The sequence below is a fragment of the Ictidomys tridecemlineatus genome, chromosome 4 (assembly GCF_052094955.1).
Source record: "Ictidomys tridecemlineatus isolate mIctTri1 chromosome 4, mIctTri1.hap1, whole genome shotgun sequence".
NCBI lineage: Eukaryota > Metazoa > Chordata > Mammalia > Rodentia > Sciuridae > Ictidomys > Ictidomys tridecemlineatus.
Window position 1 is genome coordinate 3,136,315 of NC_135480.1, and position 18,437 is coordinate 3,154,751.

The following is an 18,437-nucleotide window of genomic DNA, read 5'->3' on the forward strand; positions in this document are numbered from 1 at the left end:
GGAGCAGAGGTGAAGGCCCTCCAGCCCCCTCAGACCCCCCACAGCTCATCTGGGGGCCCCTGGGAGGCAACTGGTTGGTGGCGCTAAGTGACGGGCTGGCCAAAGCCACAGTGAGAGGCAGGCCTCCATCAGACGCGGGGCCTCCAGGGAACTACGTTGGCTCTCCAGGAGTAGCCGGGTGTGCCTCCTGCTTGGCCGCTCAGGTCTGGGTTTCTGGGTTCAGCCTGGAGCACCCAGGTCCCCTGGGGGTCGGCCGGCCAGCAGCTCCAGCAGGCCGGTAGAGATTCTGTCCCCAGCTCCCAGAATGTCTTATCCTCAGGGCTTCCCAGCCATGGGCCTGCCAGCCCAGGACTCCAGACCTCTGGCTGGTGGGGGTGTGGGAAGGGGCCCCTGAGGCCTGTTGCTCCTCCTAAGTGGAGTGGACAGAAGGCCCATGCTGAACCAGTGGGCCCTGGTGTTCTGTTTCCACGTTGGCAGGGAGTGGTAAGCAGCCAGGAGCAAGAGTGAAGAGAGGCCTAAGTATTGGGCAACTTCCAGTCATGGCCCCTGGCCTGAGGCCAGGAGTGCAGGAGAGATCAACAAATTCCCACCAGCAAGCCCAGGAATCAAGTCAGGTGGGCCACTGTGTGGACGTGCCTCAGTCAGATGACTGAGGTCCTGCTGAGTACTGAGCCCCAGGGCCTCGTCCCTCCTCAGGGTCACAGGCCTCTGTTGCAAACAGCCTTGGGCTTCTTCCCTCTCCTAGCAGGCATTTATTCAAGTCCCTGCCAGGGACAGCCGATGACACCTAGCACAGTGTCCCTGGGATTCCAGGGCTTGGGTGGGTCACCTCGGCCATAGTCAGTGCTGTTCAGGAGGAAGTCAGGGGAGGATGACCGTAAAGTGAGTCCATGGACAAACAGGCCCCACACGTCCACTGGACCCACCTCTGCCCTTCAGTAAGCCCAATCTGTCCACAGATCTCAGCCTGGGAAGCCAGGCAGCAGGCAGGGAGTCTCAGGGAGCTAATTCCCTCCTGCCCAGCCCTCGGCCTCCCCAACCCCTTCTTTTTTTGTAGGGCCAGTAACTATGGCCTCTGCTACTTCAGGCCCTGGGCTAGGACGGGTGAGGGAAGGGAGCCCCGGGCGGTCACCGCCTCCCCCACCCAGGAACGTCCCTGGCCCGGCCCCCCACATTCAGGAAAGAGCTCAGGCCTGTACTGACTGGCTTTTCAATTTTGTGTTAAACACAAGCTCTCAGAAGAGCAGGAGAGACAGGAGATGGACAGCTGGGGGTCCCGCAGGCAGCAGCCGGATGCAGGAGGAGCCCAGGAGTGGAGGGAAGGGACAGGAGAACTGTCACGGTGAGCTGAGAACATGACGCCATGCCAGTCTGGGGTAGAAGGCCGCTGAACACCTGCACGCCCCAGGGCCTCCGGGCTCAGATCCCACAGAGCGGCGTAGCTTAGCGTCCTGGTCCTTTTGGGGTCAGAAGAAGACTTAACTTCACTGTCTCTTAGTCTGAAGCTGGGCAGGGCATGTCTGCTGTGGAAGCAGTGCTTGTTTGGCTCTGTTGACAGGGCGTAGTCTCGGCCCCCCGCCTCCCCCAGCTCCACGTCTACTGAGTCGTTCCCTCCTTAAGGTGAGCTCTGGGTTGACAGGGCTACATGCCCCATCCTGGGCTCCGCTCTCAAGGTGAGCTCCTGTTTGACAGGGCTACATGCCCTGTCCTGGCTGAAACCCTTCAAGGGCCCTCCCTGCCCTCCGGGAGGGGCTCCGAGCCCACTTAGCCTGGGAGGCCCTCCCCGCTCACCGCCTCGGCCTGCCTCTACCCCCCCCACCCTCTTGCACACCCTGACCTTTTTCTGGTTGTGAGCCTCAAGCCCCTGGTAGGCCTCCTGGGCTCTGCCCTCATTCAGACTGGCCTCTGCCTGGCGAGCCTCCCTGCCAGCCTGTCTCCATATTATCATCCTTTACTCTTCACCCTATTTAGGTCAGGGTCCCTCCAGGAGCTAGAGCCAGGCACTGCTGGCGCTCAGCTTCCCAGCCTCTAGGGCGCTGCTCCCAGCACCTGGTGGAGCAGAATTAAGGGGAGCAAACACTGATCACTCTAGGAATCGGCCCCCGGGGCCGCAAGGCTGACTTCCAGAGGTGGAGAAGCCTATCTAGAACTGTGTGGGGCTCCTGGGAGCACACCTGTGGCCTGGACCAGCAAGGCTCCACTCCAGGTGACCACACACCTCTCAGGGGATGGGGAGCTGCAGCGAGGGCCTCGTGGGGGGCGGATGTCCACCCTGGAGCTGACCAAGCCTGGGCTGGTACAGTACCAGGCACCCACCGCAGTGTCCAGGCACCCATTTTAACACAGGTGTTTTGAGAAGAGGCCAGGAGTGTGCATTTTAACCCGCTCCCTGACATTCAGGTGCCTGGGGGAGGGCACTGACCTGAGAGCTCCTGAACATTCTAGGCCAGTCCCAGAGCTTCTGAGTCTGCTCCGTAGGGCAGAGGCATGGGACCTGCCTGGAGACCAAGGTGCCCACCTGCCCCTGTCACCCTGCTTGGCTGCATGCTTAGCTCAGGAGGCCCTCAGGCCAGCAAGTTCCACCACACCAGGCCACCTCCAGCCGTGTGCTCTGGGGTGCAGAGCTGACCTCCCAGGTCTGGGCCTCCCGTCTCTCCAGCGGGGTGTGTGTTAACTGCACCATGCCTCTCGGCAAACACGAGATCAGGAGCACAGAGGCAGCCATCCCACGTGAGGTGATGGTGGCTAATGCCTCTGTCACACCCCACACGTGGATCCTGAGTTCAGAGAAGCAGATCAAAACATGAACTCGGTCCTCCAGTCCTGAGAACCTTCTTTCCTTTGTGCCACCCGAGGGCAGGTGGGGAAGACTCTCTGATGGCCAAGCAGCAGCAGCAAGGGGAGCCAAGGCGGCCTGGGAGAGAGCTCTGGGGCTGAGCATTGTCCTGGTTTCAGGAAAACAAATGGCTCCAAGGTGGCCTCTGGAGATGTCCTCATTTCCCTACCCTCAGTTATGGAAAGACAGAAATGGGCACAGGTGGAGCCTTACCACCGTGTGAAACGAGACCAACACCTCACGTGCTAGACCCTGGGGCCTGAGCCTGGTGCAGCTGGGCCCGAGTGGAGCACTTCTGAAGAACTCAGCCTCTCAAAACCAGTCCCCGCTGCCCAGAGCCCTGGGCGGGAGAGGCTCTGGCCAGGCAGGGGGGTCCATCCCCTGATTCCCTGAAGGGTCATCAGGGAACCTTCCAGTATGTTAGCTAGCACAGGAGTCTTCCGCACGGACAGCAGCACACAGCTCAAGGGCTCTAGACAAGCACAGGCCCTGCACTTACTATCTCTAGAAAGGATCTGCCGTGACTCCAAGGCGCACACATGTCCGCAGCTCCCCACGTCCGGCCCATTTGCACACGCAGGCACAAACTCTCTGGCTCGGCTGCCTTCCGGGGCCAGGCTGAGGTCAGGCCTCCTTTGGGCCAAACCCACACTGGCCTTGTGTGGGGACAGCTGAAGGCCAGGAGGGGGCCGCTGGCCTTGGGCAGCCCCCGAAGGTCACCTGGCTGCCTCTGCACAAGGAGTGGGACCCAAGCTGGCCAGAGCCCATACTGTGCGGTTAACCCCTGCGTGCCTGGACGCCCAGCTCCTTGGCCACAGAAAACGGGAGCCATGCTTGGGCCAGCCTCTTCCAGCCTGGGTTCGAGAACCAAGACCCCTGCTGCCGGGGTTCTTCTTGTCTCTCTCCACCTGTAGGAAGTTGTGCTCCTGGATCCCTTGGGGCCGATGCCCCTCATCTTCCTCATTGTCCTGTCTTGGGCTGGGCAGCAGGTCCTGCTGGGAGCTGGGGCCTGGCTCAGCCCTGAGACCATTGAGGCTTTGCTCCTTGAGGGAGATGAGCTGGTTTCCTGGGCCCTCCACCCCCACCCGTCCCAGCCTTTGGGGGGCATGGGCAGCCACAGCTCTCTAGCCCAGAGCCACAGCCAGCCCCTGGCCACCTGTAGGAGCTGGGCCCCAGATACAAGAAAGGGCCTTTGTCTTTTGAAGCTTGTAAAGAGCTTTTTTTTTAAAGGTGGGGAGGGAGCTGGTGGGCCGCTTTCAGGTTATCCATTCTGAATGCCAGGGAGACTAGCCCGGGGCCAGACCGACTCCAGGGAGACAGCAGGACAAGTTACCAAACATCCAGCACCACCCACAGCCAGCTCCTTCCCCATTCCTCCTCCAGGACTGAGTTCAAAGGCAGTGCTCTGGGGACGGAAGGCGCCCCACGGGGGCCTCCTGTGAGGGGACCTGAGCCTTCTAGTCTTTGTTTCCAGGCTGCCCATAAGCCGTCTCCTGCTGGGCGCTAGGAGGGCCCAGCAGGTCCCCAGCTCAGCCTGGATGCCTGGCAGCAGCCCTGCCAGCCCCCTCCAGCCCCTCTGTCCCCAGCCTGAGGGGAAGGTTTGAGGATGTGTGCCCCCGCCCTGGTGTGCATGGAACCCAAAGATGGGGTCAGGAAACTTCCCAGGACTCTGCCTGGTCGACAGGCTTCTCCAGGGGTTCCTCCCATGAGGGTTCAGGGCACCCTAAGTTCATGGCTTGTGTGGGGACTGGCTCTTCTCTGCAGTCCAAGTAGTAGGTAACAGACGGTGCTGGTGGCCACTCCAGAGGAGTGTCTTTCCTGATGGCCTGGGGTGGCAGATGATGCACTCACTGTCATCTGTCTGTTCACCAGCCCCCCCCCCGCCCCCTTGTTGGCCTTTGTCCCTCTGACATTCAAGGAGATTCCACCATGGGCTTCTTTCAGGGTGGCCCAGGGGACTCAGCTGTCCACCTCAGGGACACTTTCTGTAAACCCAGGGCCTGGCTCCTGGGATGCACAGGCTGGACGTCTTGGGTCCCATGCTTGTTGGTCGCCTGGCCTTGCCGGGGGTTCCTGGGTGGTGGCCACCCTGCACAGGGTGTCTGAGGCCTCCGGGGGGCCTGCCCAGCCAAGGGTGTGGGCGGCCCCGTGGCCCCCCTGGGAACAGGGCTGGATGCTGAGGTCTCAGCCCCGGTGAGTCAGGGCTGGGAGCCACAAAGCTGGCAGGCTCCTGCCCCTCGGGGCTCACGGGTGACGTGGCATCTCATCGGGAGTGACAGGTGAAGAAAAGCAGGCTGGGTGAGAGCAGGGAAGGACGGAGGAGGCCGGGGTGGGCCCCAGGTGACTCCACCGTGGCAGTGGCAGCTGTGCAGAGCCTCGTGGAGCTGGCCTGCCTGGGGCTGTGAGGCTGGGATAGGCCGAGAGGCTGGGTCAGTCCCCCGAGAGGGGCCAGGGCTGTGAGTGAGGGGCTGTGAGTCAGGGACGCTCCCTCAGCAGGGGCCCAGGGTGTGCCCAGCCTCCTGTCCCACTGGGGCTGGGGTCAGAGAGGACATGCTGGCCATGCAGAGACGAGCAGCTCCTATTCACGCACAGGCTGGCACACACCAGCGGGACGGCAGGCAGGAATCTGGCCCGAGTGTCTGTACAGAGGCACCCGCAGGGCTGCTGAGCAGGAGCCTGCGGCGTCCCCTCCGCAGGTCTTGGTCTCTGGGGCTGGTGGGGCCCAGGCCTCCAGAGGGAACAGTGAAGCCCCAGCAGCCAGCTGCCCACTCTGCGGAGCTTGCGTTCTGTGGCACTTGAGCAAAAGCCTCACTAGGATGTGTGCCCTCTGAGACGGGCGCCATGCAGGAGGGGTGGGCACATGGCTCAGCCAGGTCTGGGTCAGCCTGGACCCGGGGCAGGGCACCTTGAGCCTCGCCCTTGCTGGGAGTTATACCGTCCCGCGGGGTCAGGGAGCACATGGCACCTGCGGCAGTGGCCCTCGGCTGCACTGGGCTCAGACGATTTCTGGGTGGGAGACGGGAGCGAGGCAAGCAGAGGGCGGCCTTGCAGTGATGGGCCATGGGCTTTCCAGATGGGAGACAGAGAACAACGCAGCCAGGCAACAGGGAGCACTGCAGACGTGGGAGACAATGACGCATGGTCAGAGGGGTCAAGTCCAGAGGCCTAGGAGAGGAGGGGGCCTTTGTGAGGCTCTGACCTGGGCAAAGACGCCAGAAGTGGCGGAGCCGCCCCGCGGGCCCTGGGGAAGGAGCCATCACGCGTGACCCCGGGCTGGAGGGCGCCTGGCCCGCGTGGGGGACCACCTGGAGAGGAGTGAGAAACGGGCCCCGTGGCCCAGAAGGTGCTGAGCAAGGGCGTCTTAAGGAACCAGCTGTGTGCAAAGGGACACCAAGCGGCCACCCTCCGGAGCCCGTGCAGTGTCGGGGCAGGAGCTGGGGGCAGCTCTGTCCCTGGCCACAGCTGTGGGAGGGTGGGGGAGCGAGACAGTGGTCCCGAAACATGAAGCAAGGCCTGTGCCCAGGGTCCTGGGAGCTGGACGCTGGCGGGAGCTCCTGGAAGGACCGGCTGGGAGTGAGGGGCTGGGAGTGAGGCTCTTTGTCCTGGGCAAGACTGGGAATCCAGGGCTGAGTTTGAGATACTGCCGAGGGCCCAGGTGGACGTGCCAACGGACTGGCAGGTGGACTTGGGGGTCTGGTGTTGAGGGCAGAGTCTGGCCAGCAGTCAGAGTCATGGCTGGTGACAAAGCTGGGGTTCTGAGTCCCGAGGTCGGGCCAGATTCCCGAGGGAGAGTAGTCAGAGGAGAGGGCAAGGTCCTGGCTAAGCCTTGGGCCCCCCGCCTCCGAGCCCAGGGGTGCCGAGGGGCAGCAGTGGAGACCCTGGGGGTAGGACCTGACAGGCCACAGGAGGAGAGGGAGGGCCATGTGTCAGCTGCATGGCTGGGCCACCCCTAGGTGAGGAGGGGAGCTGGTAGTAGGGTTGGCCTGGAGGTCACACAGCCAATGTAAGCAGCCGCGGGGTCAGAGGTCAGCTGAGCAGGAGGCAAGCGGCTGCAGACAGGGCAGCTCAACACAGAGGGACGACACCACCAGGCAGAGGGAGTGGGCAGTAGCCAGGGAGGGATGGGTCCAGAGAGGGGCTTCCCCCTCCCTCCCACCCACCCTCCCTCCCCCTCCCACCCTCCCTCTCTCCCGCCTCCCTCCCTCCCCCTCCCTCCCTCCCTCCTGCCTCCCTCTGTGTCCCCCTCTCTACCCACTACTGCCCTGCTACCCAAGGCAGTGGGCTGGCAGTGTCTCCTTTGGACCTCTGGGACAAGCAAGGGACATGGAGATTCAATGTCTCCCAAGGGTGCTGGGCCTCTGAGGGCCACAAGAGGTGTGGAGCCCAGACTAGGCTCCAGGCCTTGAGAGCCCAGTGAGTCCTTCTCTCCCAGAGCCTCGATGTCCTTGTCACTAGAAAGGGACATGAGGTTCTCTTCCTGGCGAGGAGGTGTGAGGGGAGACCAGGTGGCATGTGCGCATCTAGCCATGAGGACAGCCTCATGCCCGGGCGGTGGTTCTGTGCGATGGGAACGTCAGGAAGTCACACTGATGAGACCGGGCACTCAAAGGAGCAGTGCTCTCCCCAGACTTAGAGGCTTGAAGGGGCAGCTCTTTCCTATTGGCCGGGTGGACTGCCTGACCAGGGCTGGGCCTGGGCAGCAGAGGATGGCTTGACCACTCCACCAGGGTGCTTGGCTGCCTGCCTACAAGGCCGACCCAGATTTGAGGGGGCGGAGGAGCGTGGTGTGGGCTGGGAGGCGTGGGGGCCTGCCCCGTCTGCCCCAGGTGTGAAGGACCTGCCCTTCCTGCCTGCCCGAGTGGAAACTGGGCCCCGCGTCTCACATGGGGCCGCCCCCATTCGGCTCCCCTCCCCCAGCCCACCTGGCCCCTGGGGCCTGCCCAAGACCCCCTTCTCTTGATAGAAAATCACATCTGGCCCTAGCACCCTGATAAGATCACCAGCAGTGGGGGCCGCAACAGGGAGACCAGGAAGGAAGACAGAGACCCCCCAGTCCTCCCGCATGGCTCTGGGGTATCGCCTTTCAGTGTGGGCCCTGGTTCTGTTGGGGTGGAGAGCCCTCTGCTCTGCCAGGTGATGGCCCTAAATCCTCCAGAGTGACAGCCATCCTCCCCTTGGATTGGGTTTCTGCACAGGGGGACCGGGCCAGTGGCCCAGGTCTTGGACTGGCCGAGGGCTGGGGCCTTCCCTGGGAAGACAGTGCTGTTCATGGAGGAGGGGACGGTCGGCAGCCCTGCAGAGCTGTGTTTGTGCCTGAGTGAGAAGGGGGGCCTGCCCATGAGTTCTCCAGGTGTCAAATGGACCTCCTGGAGGGGCCATGGAGCAGGAGGCAGGGCCTTCTCGGGCCCAGTGCCTCAGCACTCTAGGACTGGCTGGAGCAGCCGCAGAGGGTGGCAGAGCCAAGCCCGGGATGGGGGGCGCCTGCACCTGCATCTGATGGAGCTTGTGGGTGGAGGTCTTGGCCAGCCCAGAGCAGCTTCCCATCCTGCCCCCCACTCACTCTCCAATGGGTGGCCGTGTCTGTTATCCCTGGGACTCAGGAGGCTGAGGCAGGAAGGTTCCAAGTTCAAGGCCAGGCTGGGCAACTTAGCAAGACTGGTCTCAAAATAAGAGAAAGGGCTGGAGATGCAGCTCAGTAGCAGTAGCACACCCCTGGTTTCAAGCCCCAGGACCAAAAAAAAGGGACGAGATGCTCAAAGGTCCTGAGTCTTGGTGCTCTCATCTCGAAAAAGGGGACGCAGTAGTCTCTGTCATGGGGTCAAGATGACCAGTCCAGTGATCTGTGCCAGCGCCAAGGGCAGGGCCTGGCACAGCCAGCGAGTTCTTGGCAACAGTGGCCCTCAGGGACCTTTGGGTGGGATTTGTCAATGCCGCCACGGCCCAGGTCTTCTATGAAAAACCCAAAACCCAGCAGCACGATTCACTGCGAGCGGCCGGGGTGTCTCCCAGGCACATGACTGAACAAGTGCTGGGTCTGACTTGGCACCAGGGCAGGGTTGGCAGGAATGTGTGAGACGGAAACAGAAGCGGCGCCATGGTGAGGGCCCCGTGTGCACATCCAGGGGCCAGTTTCGTGGAAGCGCTGAGCCAGTCCCAGCAGTGTGGGCCGTGGGCCAGCCCTCATCAGGAGCGCTCTTAGCTGTCGTGGGTTCCGGGTGGCTACCTGGTGGCTCAGCTTCACCTCCAGCCTCTGGCCCAGGAGTGGCCCTGGGATGGCCCGTGGCATCAGAGAACACACTTCCACACTAGAGGTCACCACATAAAATTGTCTGGGCTCCCTGATGTCCCGGAGTGGCTGAAGCAGAGACCCAACATCGACCTGTGGTTGAGCCGAGGTCTCCCGGTGCCAAGGGTCTGATCCAGACCTGCCTTCACCCCTTCCTGGACGTGCCCATTCCACGAGGTGGACACCCTGTTCCGCCAGCATTGCCCAGAGGCCCTCCCTCAGACTCCAGCTCCGCAGCGGAGTTCCAGCTGAGGGCGACCCCACCGACTTGCACAGATGCCCTGTCCCCTCCAGGCCCCACCTCTGCCCAGAGCGAGGGTCAGCCACCCAAGTGATCCTCCTGAGGGCCAAGAGCTCCCGGGCCCTGCAGACCGAGCGTTCTCTGACTCGGAGGCTGGAGTCCAGCTCCTGGCTTCTCAGATTCTGCTGAACTGACGGAAACCCTAACCTTCAGGCTTCCCCACTAATTTGTGATAAGGCCTTGCCAAGAAAAACAGCAGCTAAAGACCCCTGATTCTCTGTGAATTCCAGAGTGCTTGGTTCATTGCAGCCAGGAAGGGGCCCGCGGCGGCAGTGCGTGCAGAGCCCCCTCTGCGTGGGTGCAGGGCTGGGGACGGCCTCGTGGGAGCCCACTAAGGAGGACCACCTGCCCACTCTGGGCAGATTGCTTCCAGCTGGCCTGGGCAGAGAAGGCCAAGGGTGGGTCCGAGGCGGTGCCGGGGTGGCTCTCTGGATGTGTGCTGACGTGGGGAGCTTGGGCAGGGTTCGCAGAGGAGCGAACTCCCAGGCTCATGACCCGAGGACCCCACGGTCCCTGGGTAGACTTGGGGACCTTGGTTACCCTCAGATCAGAGGCAGTGTGTTTTAACAGGAGCTTGTCCTTTCTTGAGGCCCGCCTAGGCTGGTGCCGGGGCTCAGGGAGGCCCAGACATGGCTCCGCAGATGGATTCTTCCTCCTGAGCTGGGAAACTGAGGCCTGGGGCAGAGAAGGTCCCATTCAGGTTCCAGCCGCCCCACCCCCACCCCACAGTGCTGACGTCAGAGGGAGGTGGCCCAGAATCCAGAGGGGCTCTGGGTGGGACTCCAGTGACGAGCTGGTGGACTGAGGCCAGAGAGAGGGGCCAGGCCCTCTCCCAGTGGGGAGGAACATCATTTGATATTTTTTTCCCCAAATCCTGCTAGTTGTGCATTGGCCCAAGTAGACGCTGGCTTCAGTATGGGACAAGTGGGGTTTCAAAGCTCTGCCTGCCGGTCTTCCACGTACCTCTCCTGCCCCTTTTCCCTTGCTCAGTGGGTAGCCTCCCCATGCTGGGCAGAGAGCACCCCCACCAATAGAAGCAGGTCACCCTACAGAGTCCAGCAAAGCCACCAGCGGCCCCTCCCCAGCACGCCCAGCAGACCCCCGGCAGCCCAGAGCAGTTGTGCTCCTTGACCAAGAGCAGGTCCACCAACCACTCCACCAGGGCACCTCCCCCAGCACTGCCCCACTCCCAGCCAGGTAGCCCTGGGTGTGGAGGTCAGCAGGGGACACGTGGGGTTGGGGCTTGTTCTCCGCTCTTCCCTTCTGCGCTCTCTGCTTCCACCCCGAGGTCCGGAGATGGACCCAGGTAGGAAGAAGGCCAACGTGAGCTGGACTCTGGGAGGAGCAGCCCCAGGACCGCAGGGTTCCCGGGAGCATGGGCCCTGAGGCCCAGCACCTGTAGATACCAGGCACGAGGAGGGGGCGGGGGTGCTCTGGCTCTAGTGGGGACAAGAGGGGGTCTGAATCCCAGCTCGCAGCTCACTCCCTCTCTGAGCTCCACCTCCTCGTCTGTAAGAGAAACACTAGCAGAGAGATGGGCTGACACCCAGGGATGGTGCAGGTGTGGCCAGGGGTTGGAGGTGCCTCCTGAAGGAGCCTGGGGTGGCATCCTTGGAGCAGACCCTACCCCAGACTCAAGGGGCTAGTGGAAGTGGGGTGAGTGGAGCTCAGGAGAATGACAGCCGTGATCTGGAGGGAAGAGGAGGGACCAAGATGGCGGTCGCAGCCAGGGCAGGGAGTGGGGTGGGGTGTCTGGCCTCGCTCTGCTTCCTCCCATGCTGCCAAGGACCCCAGTGCTCAGACCCCAGTGGGAAGCCAGCCTCCTGGGGCAGAGTGAAGGGCCACATGCAGAGACAGGTGGAAGAACGTCTGGAAGCGAGGACATGGATGTAAAACGTTGAGTACTGAGACTGCTGTGTGCTCTGCTGCGCTGTGAGGGGACGGGGACACACTTCTTCCTGGCGGGCATGGCAGGGCATGGGTGGGGGTGGAGGGGCACCTGACCACCCCCGGGGCTCGGCACTCCGATCCCTGTGCACACGGCACAGATCCAAACCTCTCCCCTCCCCTGGGCCTGCGTGTCCAGTTCCAGCTCCCTGCCAGCCTCATGGCCCCAGCCCCTCTGTGCGCCCCAGCTCTCGGGCCCTCTCCTTGTCGCTGAGTTTCTTCCAGCTTGCTCCTGCCCCACGGCCTCTGCAGTGCCCCGCTCCAGGATGTCTGGGGGCTCTGTCCTCCGCTGGAGCAGGCCTCACCCTTTTAGGCTCTGCCCCGAGCCTTGTCGGAGGCCACTAGACCACCCTTCCACGCTGGCTCCTCTGGGGCTCCTCGTGGCAGCTCCTGGCGCCCTTCAGGGTGGGCACCAGAAGTTTGCTGGGCTCTCCGGCCCAGGCACAGAGCAACACAGCATGGCCCCCAGGGGCCTGCGGCCCCCTGATGCTGATGTGACCACCTCTGGCCGGGGGCCCTCCCTGGCCATCAGCTCTGTGACTGAAGTTGATTTGGGGGGGCTGCAGCCCAGCTGGCTTCCTGCTTGTTCTGCAGACTCTGCCTACCAGGGTCTAGGTCGCTGCTTCTAGGAGCTTCCAAAACTATCCTGGGGAAGCCCCTTTGCAGAGCTGGGCCCTGGGGAGGACGAGAACAGGGGCTGGTCCCCAGCTCACTGTGTTCTCCTGCAGCTGGCCGGGGGAGCAAGGCCAAAGCCTGGCCAGTCTGGCCCAGGGTCCTGCCAGCCCCGGGTGCTGGGTGGCAGGAGGCTCCTGAGGCCCCAGGCGGCGGGAGGAAGACCCTACCCTGACTGGTGGTTGGTGGCTGGTGGCCTGCCTAGTAGCCCCTTACCAGTGGAGGGCTGCTCTCCACAGACATGGCTGAGCACCAGAGGCTCCATCCGCCGTTGCTCAGGGAGGTCTGTGAAGTGGGGGGCTGGGTCCCAGGAGTGCGCCTGGTGCAGGGCCGGAGCCGAGTGATTCATGCTGGCGCTGGGCTGGCGATGGGTTCTGGGAGCCACTGAGACACAAGGGCTGTTGTGTGTGGGGACTGGCCACTGAACCCACCAGAACAATAGTCCGCTTATCCCCACCCCTCTTGCTACCGCCTGCTGGACCGCACCAAGGGGGCCTGGGCAGGGAACCTCCGCGGGCTCTCCTCAGAGATGGGGTCCAGGGCTGCCAACAGAGGCCGGCTCGGGCGGGCCCCAGGGCCAGGTTGTCCTCTGACAGGAGCTGGAGAAAGCTGCTGGGCCCCCACTTCTTTCAGCTCCTCCCTGGAGCCCCTCAATCTTCCCCACAGGTGGCCATACCTGTGTCCTGAGAGCCACACCTGTAGACTGGCGGAGTCAGTGCCCACGGCACAGGCCTGGCCCACACATCAACTAGGTGCACAGAGAAGTCCTTGGAGGGTGGTCAGCTTGCACTCATCCCCCGAACCCTGAGTGTCCACGTAGACCAGGGGCGTGGTTATTTGTTGGTGCAGGCGGAGGCCCAAGGCAGGCAGGGCTGGTGTGCGAGTGGTCCTGAGGGCAGAGGGCGGGGAGCACCTCATCAAGGGTGCGATGGGACCAAGCCTGGGAAAGTGAAGAGGATCTGGGACAGAGAGGGACCAACCCACGGGCTGGAAGTACAGCAAGGACCCTGAGACCTTGTGGGGCATTGGCTCCCCTGCATGGGACACTGCCAGCCCAGATGGCAGCAGGGTCACCTTGGCTACAGAGCCAGGAATGGGCCATGAAGGGAGACCAGGAAGAGGGGCTACTGCACTAGTCTAGACGCAAGAGGATGAGAGGACCAGGCCCAGGAGGGAAGAAGGGGATCGGCGGTGGTTTTGAAGGACAATGTTTAGTTTCCCATCCCAACTGTGACACATTCCCACCAACCTGGTGGCTTTAAACAACTATCATCCAACATTTCTGGAGGTCAGAGCTCAACTTGGCTAAAGGCAAGGTGTGGGCAGGACGGCATCTTCCTAGGGCCTGGAAAGGAGAACCCGCCTCCCGGCCTTTCCAGCTTCCCGAGGCCTGGCCGTCCTTGGCCATGACCTTCTCACAGCTCTCTGACCTCGGCCCCTGCATCTTCTCTCTGCTTGTCCTCCTGCCCCAGTTCCTCTACAGGGAGCACAGGTATGCACCTGGAATGCAGTCAGGGTAGCAGCCCAGTGGGCAGGTCTGATGGGGGCAGCGCTGGGAGAGGCCCCATGAGGGGTAAGGAACCAGCTGGGGTGAGCCCTATGTGGCCACAGTTTCCTAGCCTGGTCCCTTGCCCAAGTGAGGTGGGCAAGAGTGGGGACTGCTGTAGGAGACCCAGGAGTGGCTGCATGGGTGACTCTAGCTTGCAGTCCACTCCATGAGCAGCAGTGGACAGGATGGAGGGCAGGGCAGGGCAACAGAGCTGTATCAGGGACAGACCTTGGGGGCTGTGGCCAAGAGCAGAGCAGGTTGGACTCAGAGCCAGAGCAGAACCCTGTCCGGTGCGTTCTTCTGGGTGTCTACAGCCTGGCAGCTGGGCCCAGAGCCCAAAGGCCTCGGGACGTGGGGTGGGGCTGGCCAGGGCCGCTCTCGTGGCAGATGTGCTGGCCAGCAGTCGAGCCCACTCTTCCCAACAGGCAGGGAGCTGCCTCCCCCAGGCCTGAGCCAGACCCCTCACTCCTCCCAAGTAGAGGCGGAAGGAGCTCCGGAGGGCCTCCCTCCTGTGCACCCCATTGCTGCAGAGGAGGGTCAAAGGCAGAACGCCCTGGTCCCACAGTTGGAATGCCAGGCCCCTTGGGAATTCAGGCCGCGTATCAGCAGGAAGGTCCCAGGAAAGGGAGCCGGGACCATGCCACCCACCACGCACCCACTCAGCCCTGGAGGAGGAAGATGGAGGTCCAGAGTGGCTGCTCTTAGGCCAGGCTGCACGTTCCAACCCCACCCTGAGTGGGTTCCCCCACACTAGCTCCCCTCTCAGACAAGCCCATGTGAACCAGCCTGTCCCTCCAGGCACCCTGTGGCCCTAGGTGTCGGGGCCTGGAGTCATTCCCAGTAGCACCCTCAGGAAGGCCCTGAGCAGCGAGTGGGGCAGGGTGGCCCTCAGCTCCCCAGGAGGTCCCCCCTGCTCCAGCCCCTCAGGAGCTTCTAGACACTCTTCCCCTGGTCCCTTCAGCTGGAGCAGTTTGGGGGTGTCACTGCAGCCATGACTCCCCAGTCTTCACCTGGACCACCATGCAGTGGGACACTGGGCTGGGGCAGCTTCCCTCGGGCGTCCCCTGCCCTGGCCATCCTGGTCCAGTGGCCCTGGTGAAGGCCTGCTGAGACAGTGGGGTGTGCGTGCTGTCCTTGGCAGCCCTGTCCTGCAGAGCCTGCTCCCCTGTGGAGAAGGCGGGCAGAGGCCGAGGCGAGCCAATGGGACTCGGGGCCGGCCACCCCTGGTGCCCCCTCTCCCTCTTTCCCATCAGAAGAGCCAGAAGACCTGGCTGGGGGTCCAGCATGCTGCTTCAGGGCTCTGAGTTAGGAAGGGCAGGAGTGGGCCTCTGTGGGGTCTTTATACTCAGGTGTTGGGCACTAGGCCACACAGGGCCTCCCTGCCCTCTTGCCTAGCAGGGGTGACCACTAGATCTGGCCTCAGCACGGCCTCCCTGATGTCCAGTCTCCACAGCCAGCCGAGCAGGCAAGCTGCCCTCTGGTCATGGTGAAGCCTCGTGCGCCATAGGACTCCCTGCGCTGTCCCAGGCTGCCCGGGGGCCTCGGCCTCTGCAGGGGCTTGCCCCCATGTGCCCAGGCCACCTTCCTAGGCCAGGCAGGCAGACCCCTGGCTTGGCCATAGCCCTGGCCCTGGCCAGGCCATCTTTCAGACGTGATCTGGCAGCCTCCATCCTGGTGCTAAGGCCCAGAGGTGCTGTGGCCACGGCTGGGGCCAGCCGCACGCGGACATTACAGGACCTCGCGTCGCAGTGGGGCACGAGCAAGGGGCCCGAGGCCCTGGTGCTTCCGACAGGCCCGAGGGCCGTCTGACCTTTCCGGCCATGGGGCAGCGGTTGCGTGAGCAGGAACAATCGCCCCAGTGTGCGAGGCACAAGCGCCCTTTTCTTCCTCCCCGGGCCGGCGCACACAGCCCCCAGCCTGGCTTCCCTTGAACAAACATATTTATTGTGGCTGCCACCGAGGGCCTCGCCTCGCAGCCGGAGCCTGGGGGCCTCTGTCCCACCCACTGGGGCCCAGGGAGGGGACCCCTGCCCTGGCGGTCTCCCCGCCAGACCCCTGCCCCGTGGGCCCAAGCCCCCTCGCGCTGAGGCAGGGTGGCTTCAGTCCCGCCGGCTGGTTCTGGGCCCCCGAGACTTGCTGCTGGAGCTGGGAGCACCCAAGGCCGACAGCCGGGCTCCCAGGAGGAGGGACCTAGGGAGCTCACCCTCCACCGGCAAGTCTTCGGCTCCTAGGAGCCTCAGTTTCCTCCGCCCTGAATGGAGGGGCATCGCCCAGCCTCGCAGATCTCCAGAGTCCCTTGGCACAGCTCAGGAGGGGCAGTCCGACCTCCGTGGCCCACTCCCAGCCCACCGTTAGCACCCAGGCCGTGGCTCTCCCTCCCGTGTACACAGGAAGGGTCTCTCCCTTGGAGCTGACCCTCTCGGCTGGCCTGTGGGCAGTGCAGCTCCTCTGTTCTCCCCCTCCACTGTGGCTCCCACCCTCAGTTCCTGCACCTCCTCCACGTCCTTCGCCCAGTCTCCTGCCCACAGCACAGCACGGCAGGCTCCGCGGACGTTGGCACCCCCAGTCGGGCACTGGTCCTGGCTACAAGGCATGGTGGGGTGGGGTCAGAGGTCCCCAGGGCAGTGGGGACCCTGAGCTTGCTAGCAGTGGCTCCTGAGAGGAGGGGCCTCTGGAGAAGGGCAGGACCACAGGTGGCCTCTGGGAAGGGAGCTGGGCTCTCCCTCTGGGATCTGCAGCGGAGCCCCAGTCCTCCCGAAGCAGAGGAGGCAGGGAGGGTTCCGGAGGGCAGGAGGGAGCCTTCAGGTCTACGGAACTCTCTGCCACCTCAGGGCTGGTACGTGCTGTCCCCCCACCTGACCAGCGTGCCGCCCCAACACACACACACACTCCTCTTCCCGTTTAGGCCTCAGGCCTCAGGCTGCCGTTACTCCCGAGTCGCCCCGTGGACCAGTCACGTGTTCTGCTAGGACAGCCCTGGGTGCCCCCAGGCTGGCCTTGCCTCTCCTCTGACTGAGGGAACACAGCTCTCGTTTCTCCAAGAGCTGGGGATCAGGGCTGGGCGGGGTCCTTCTCCGATGAGGGGCTGCAGGCATGTGTAGGAGGCTTGTATTTGGAGGATGAAGGAAAAGTGGGGAATCCCACACAGAGATCAGCACTGGGGGGTGACCTTCAGACCCTGAAAGGGCTCCATCGGGCCAACGGGGCTGTGGAGTTGAGCACAGGCAGCTGACGGGGTGTTGGTCAGTGGGTCTGGGAGTCTGGACTTTGTCCAAGGCAAGAGGGAACAATGAGGCTGAGGCAGAGGACCATGGATCTGAAGAGTGAGCTTTGCAGGTGTGGACGAAGAAGGGGCAGTGGGCCAGTGCCGTGTTCCTCAGAGGCCTGGGTGCTTGGATTGGAAGTGAGGTCGGCAGCTCAGTGGCTATTGGGATGCAGTGTGGCCACTGAGGCCACGTCCACCTTCTTGCTTGAGCCTCTGGTTGGTAGAGAACAGGAGCAACCTGAGGCAAGACACCTTGGAGGAGGACCAGCCTCGAGGGGCGGCTTCTTGACCCTGGGATCCATGCACAGGGGCCACTAGGAGTTGTCCACTCTCGAGGAGCAAGAACCAGGCCTGACATCCGTGCCATAGGCAGTGGGCTCCCCACATCGGCCTCCCTCCTCCAGCCTCGGTTTGGCCTGCTGCGTCCCTGCGTGGGCCTGGCTGGGGCTTCCCAGCCACCAAGGAAATGCCGTGTGCTGGTGGCCTCTGGGGAGTGGCGTCTGGGGTTGGTGCAGCCTGTGCCCAGGAGCAGCAGGGAGGCCGAGCCCGTGACACACGCCTGCCCAGGCTGGCGGAGCGAGTGCCCCGAGTGCAGGCTGACGCGAGCCCCGCGTGCCTGGGGAGCCCGCCTTGTCATCCCCTGGGCCGGGGCTGTCAGCACACATCTGGCTTAAATGAGCTCCCCAAGAAATGTGTGAAATCTGACAGGCACACTCCGAGTGGCCCAGGGGACAGCGTGGGGGCACCAGCAGGGGACACGGAGTTGCCCTCCCGAGATGGGCGCCTCTGAGGAAGGCACTGCTTGCGGCCCTGGTGGAGGCCCTGGACAGGGAAGACCCTGGAGTCCATGGAGCAGGAAGGGGCAGGTCCCGGCGGTGTGAGGCCCCCACCCAGGTGGGCGGACAGTGGCCTCCTCCTGCCTTCCTTCCCCTGTCCCCGTGCTGCCCCCACCCCTGAGCCTGCCCAGCCCTGTCCTAGGCCAGGAGCCACACACACGGCCTTGGCTGTTCTTCCCCGGTGCCTGGGCCCACCGTGGCGTCCCGATGGTGTCCAGGCCAGGCTGCGCTCCTCTCCCGTTGGGGGCGGTTCAGCCTGTGTGGGGGGTACCTTTTGGAGCCACAGCTGGGGCCTCAGCAGACAGCCACTGTCCCCAGCCCTGGGAACTGAAGCCCAGAATCGAGGGGCCTCAAGCTGGCTCCTCCTGGGGCTTCCCTCCTGGACTAGCAGGCGTACCTCCACTGTGTCCCCAGAGCCTCTGTGTGCCTAAGGCCCAGTCACGGCCTTCGCAGGCGGTGGGAGGGGACATGTGCACCCGACCCCAGAGTCTGTCTGGGGCTCTGCCCTCGAGGCCAGGGAGCACTGACCCTGTGCAGTGGAGTTCAGGAGGCCTGCAGGCTGCCTGGGGAGATGCCAGAGGGGAGCCCAGTGCCCTCAGGCTCACCCAGTGCCCCCAAATCTGAAGGAAGCCCCTGACCACCCATCCTGGGGACGCTAGGGCCCAGACAAGCCTCGGCTCCAATCCAAGGACTCGTGGGGGTCCAGGCTGAGGGAGCTGGGTGGGAGAGAGGGCCCAGAACCTAG

The 18,437-nt window shown here is 63.6% G+C and overlaps 1 protein-coding gene and 1 long non-coding RNA gene across 12 annotated transcripts in view; one reads left to right on the top strand and one right to left on the bottom strand.

The window, feature by feature from the left end:
* Window positions 1–18,437, top strand: part of Kcnq1 (potassium voltage-gated channel subfamily Q member 1) — a 293,896-nt gene that overhangs the window by 179,021 nt on the left and 96,438 nt on the right. The window lies entirely within an intron of this gene.
* On the bottom strand, window positions 1,195–3,464 carry LOC144376943 (uncharacterized). The gene is made up of 2 exons (XR_013437354.1): window positions 3,336–3,464; window positions 1,195–1,523 (listed from the first exon to the last, which is right to left on the bottom strand). It is a non-coding gene; the product is annotated as an uncharacterized LOC144376943 (long non-coding RNA).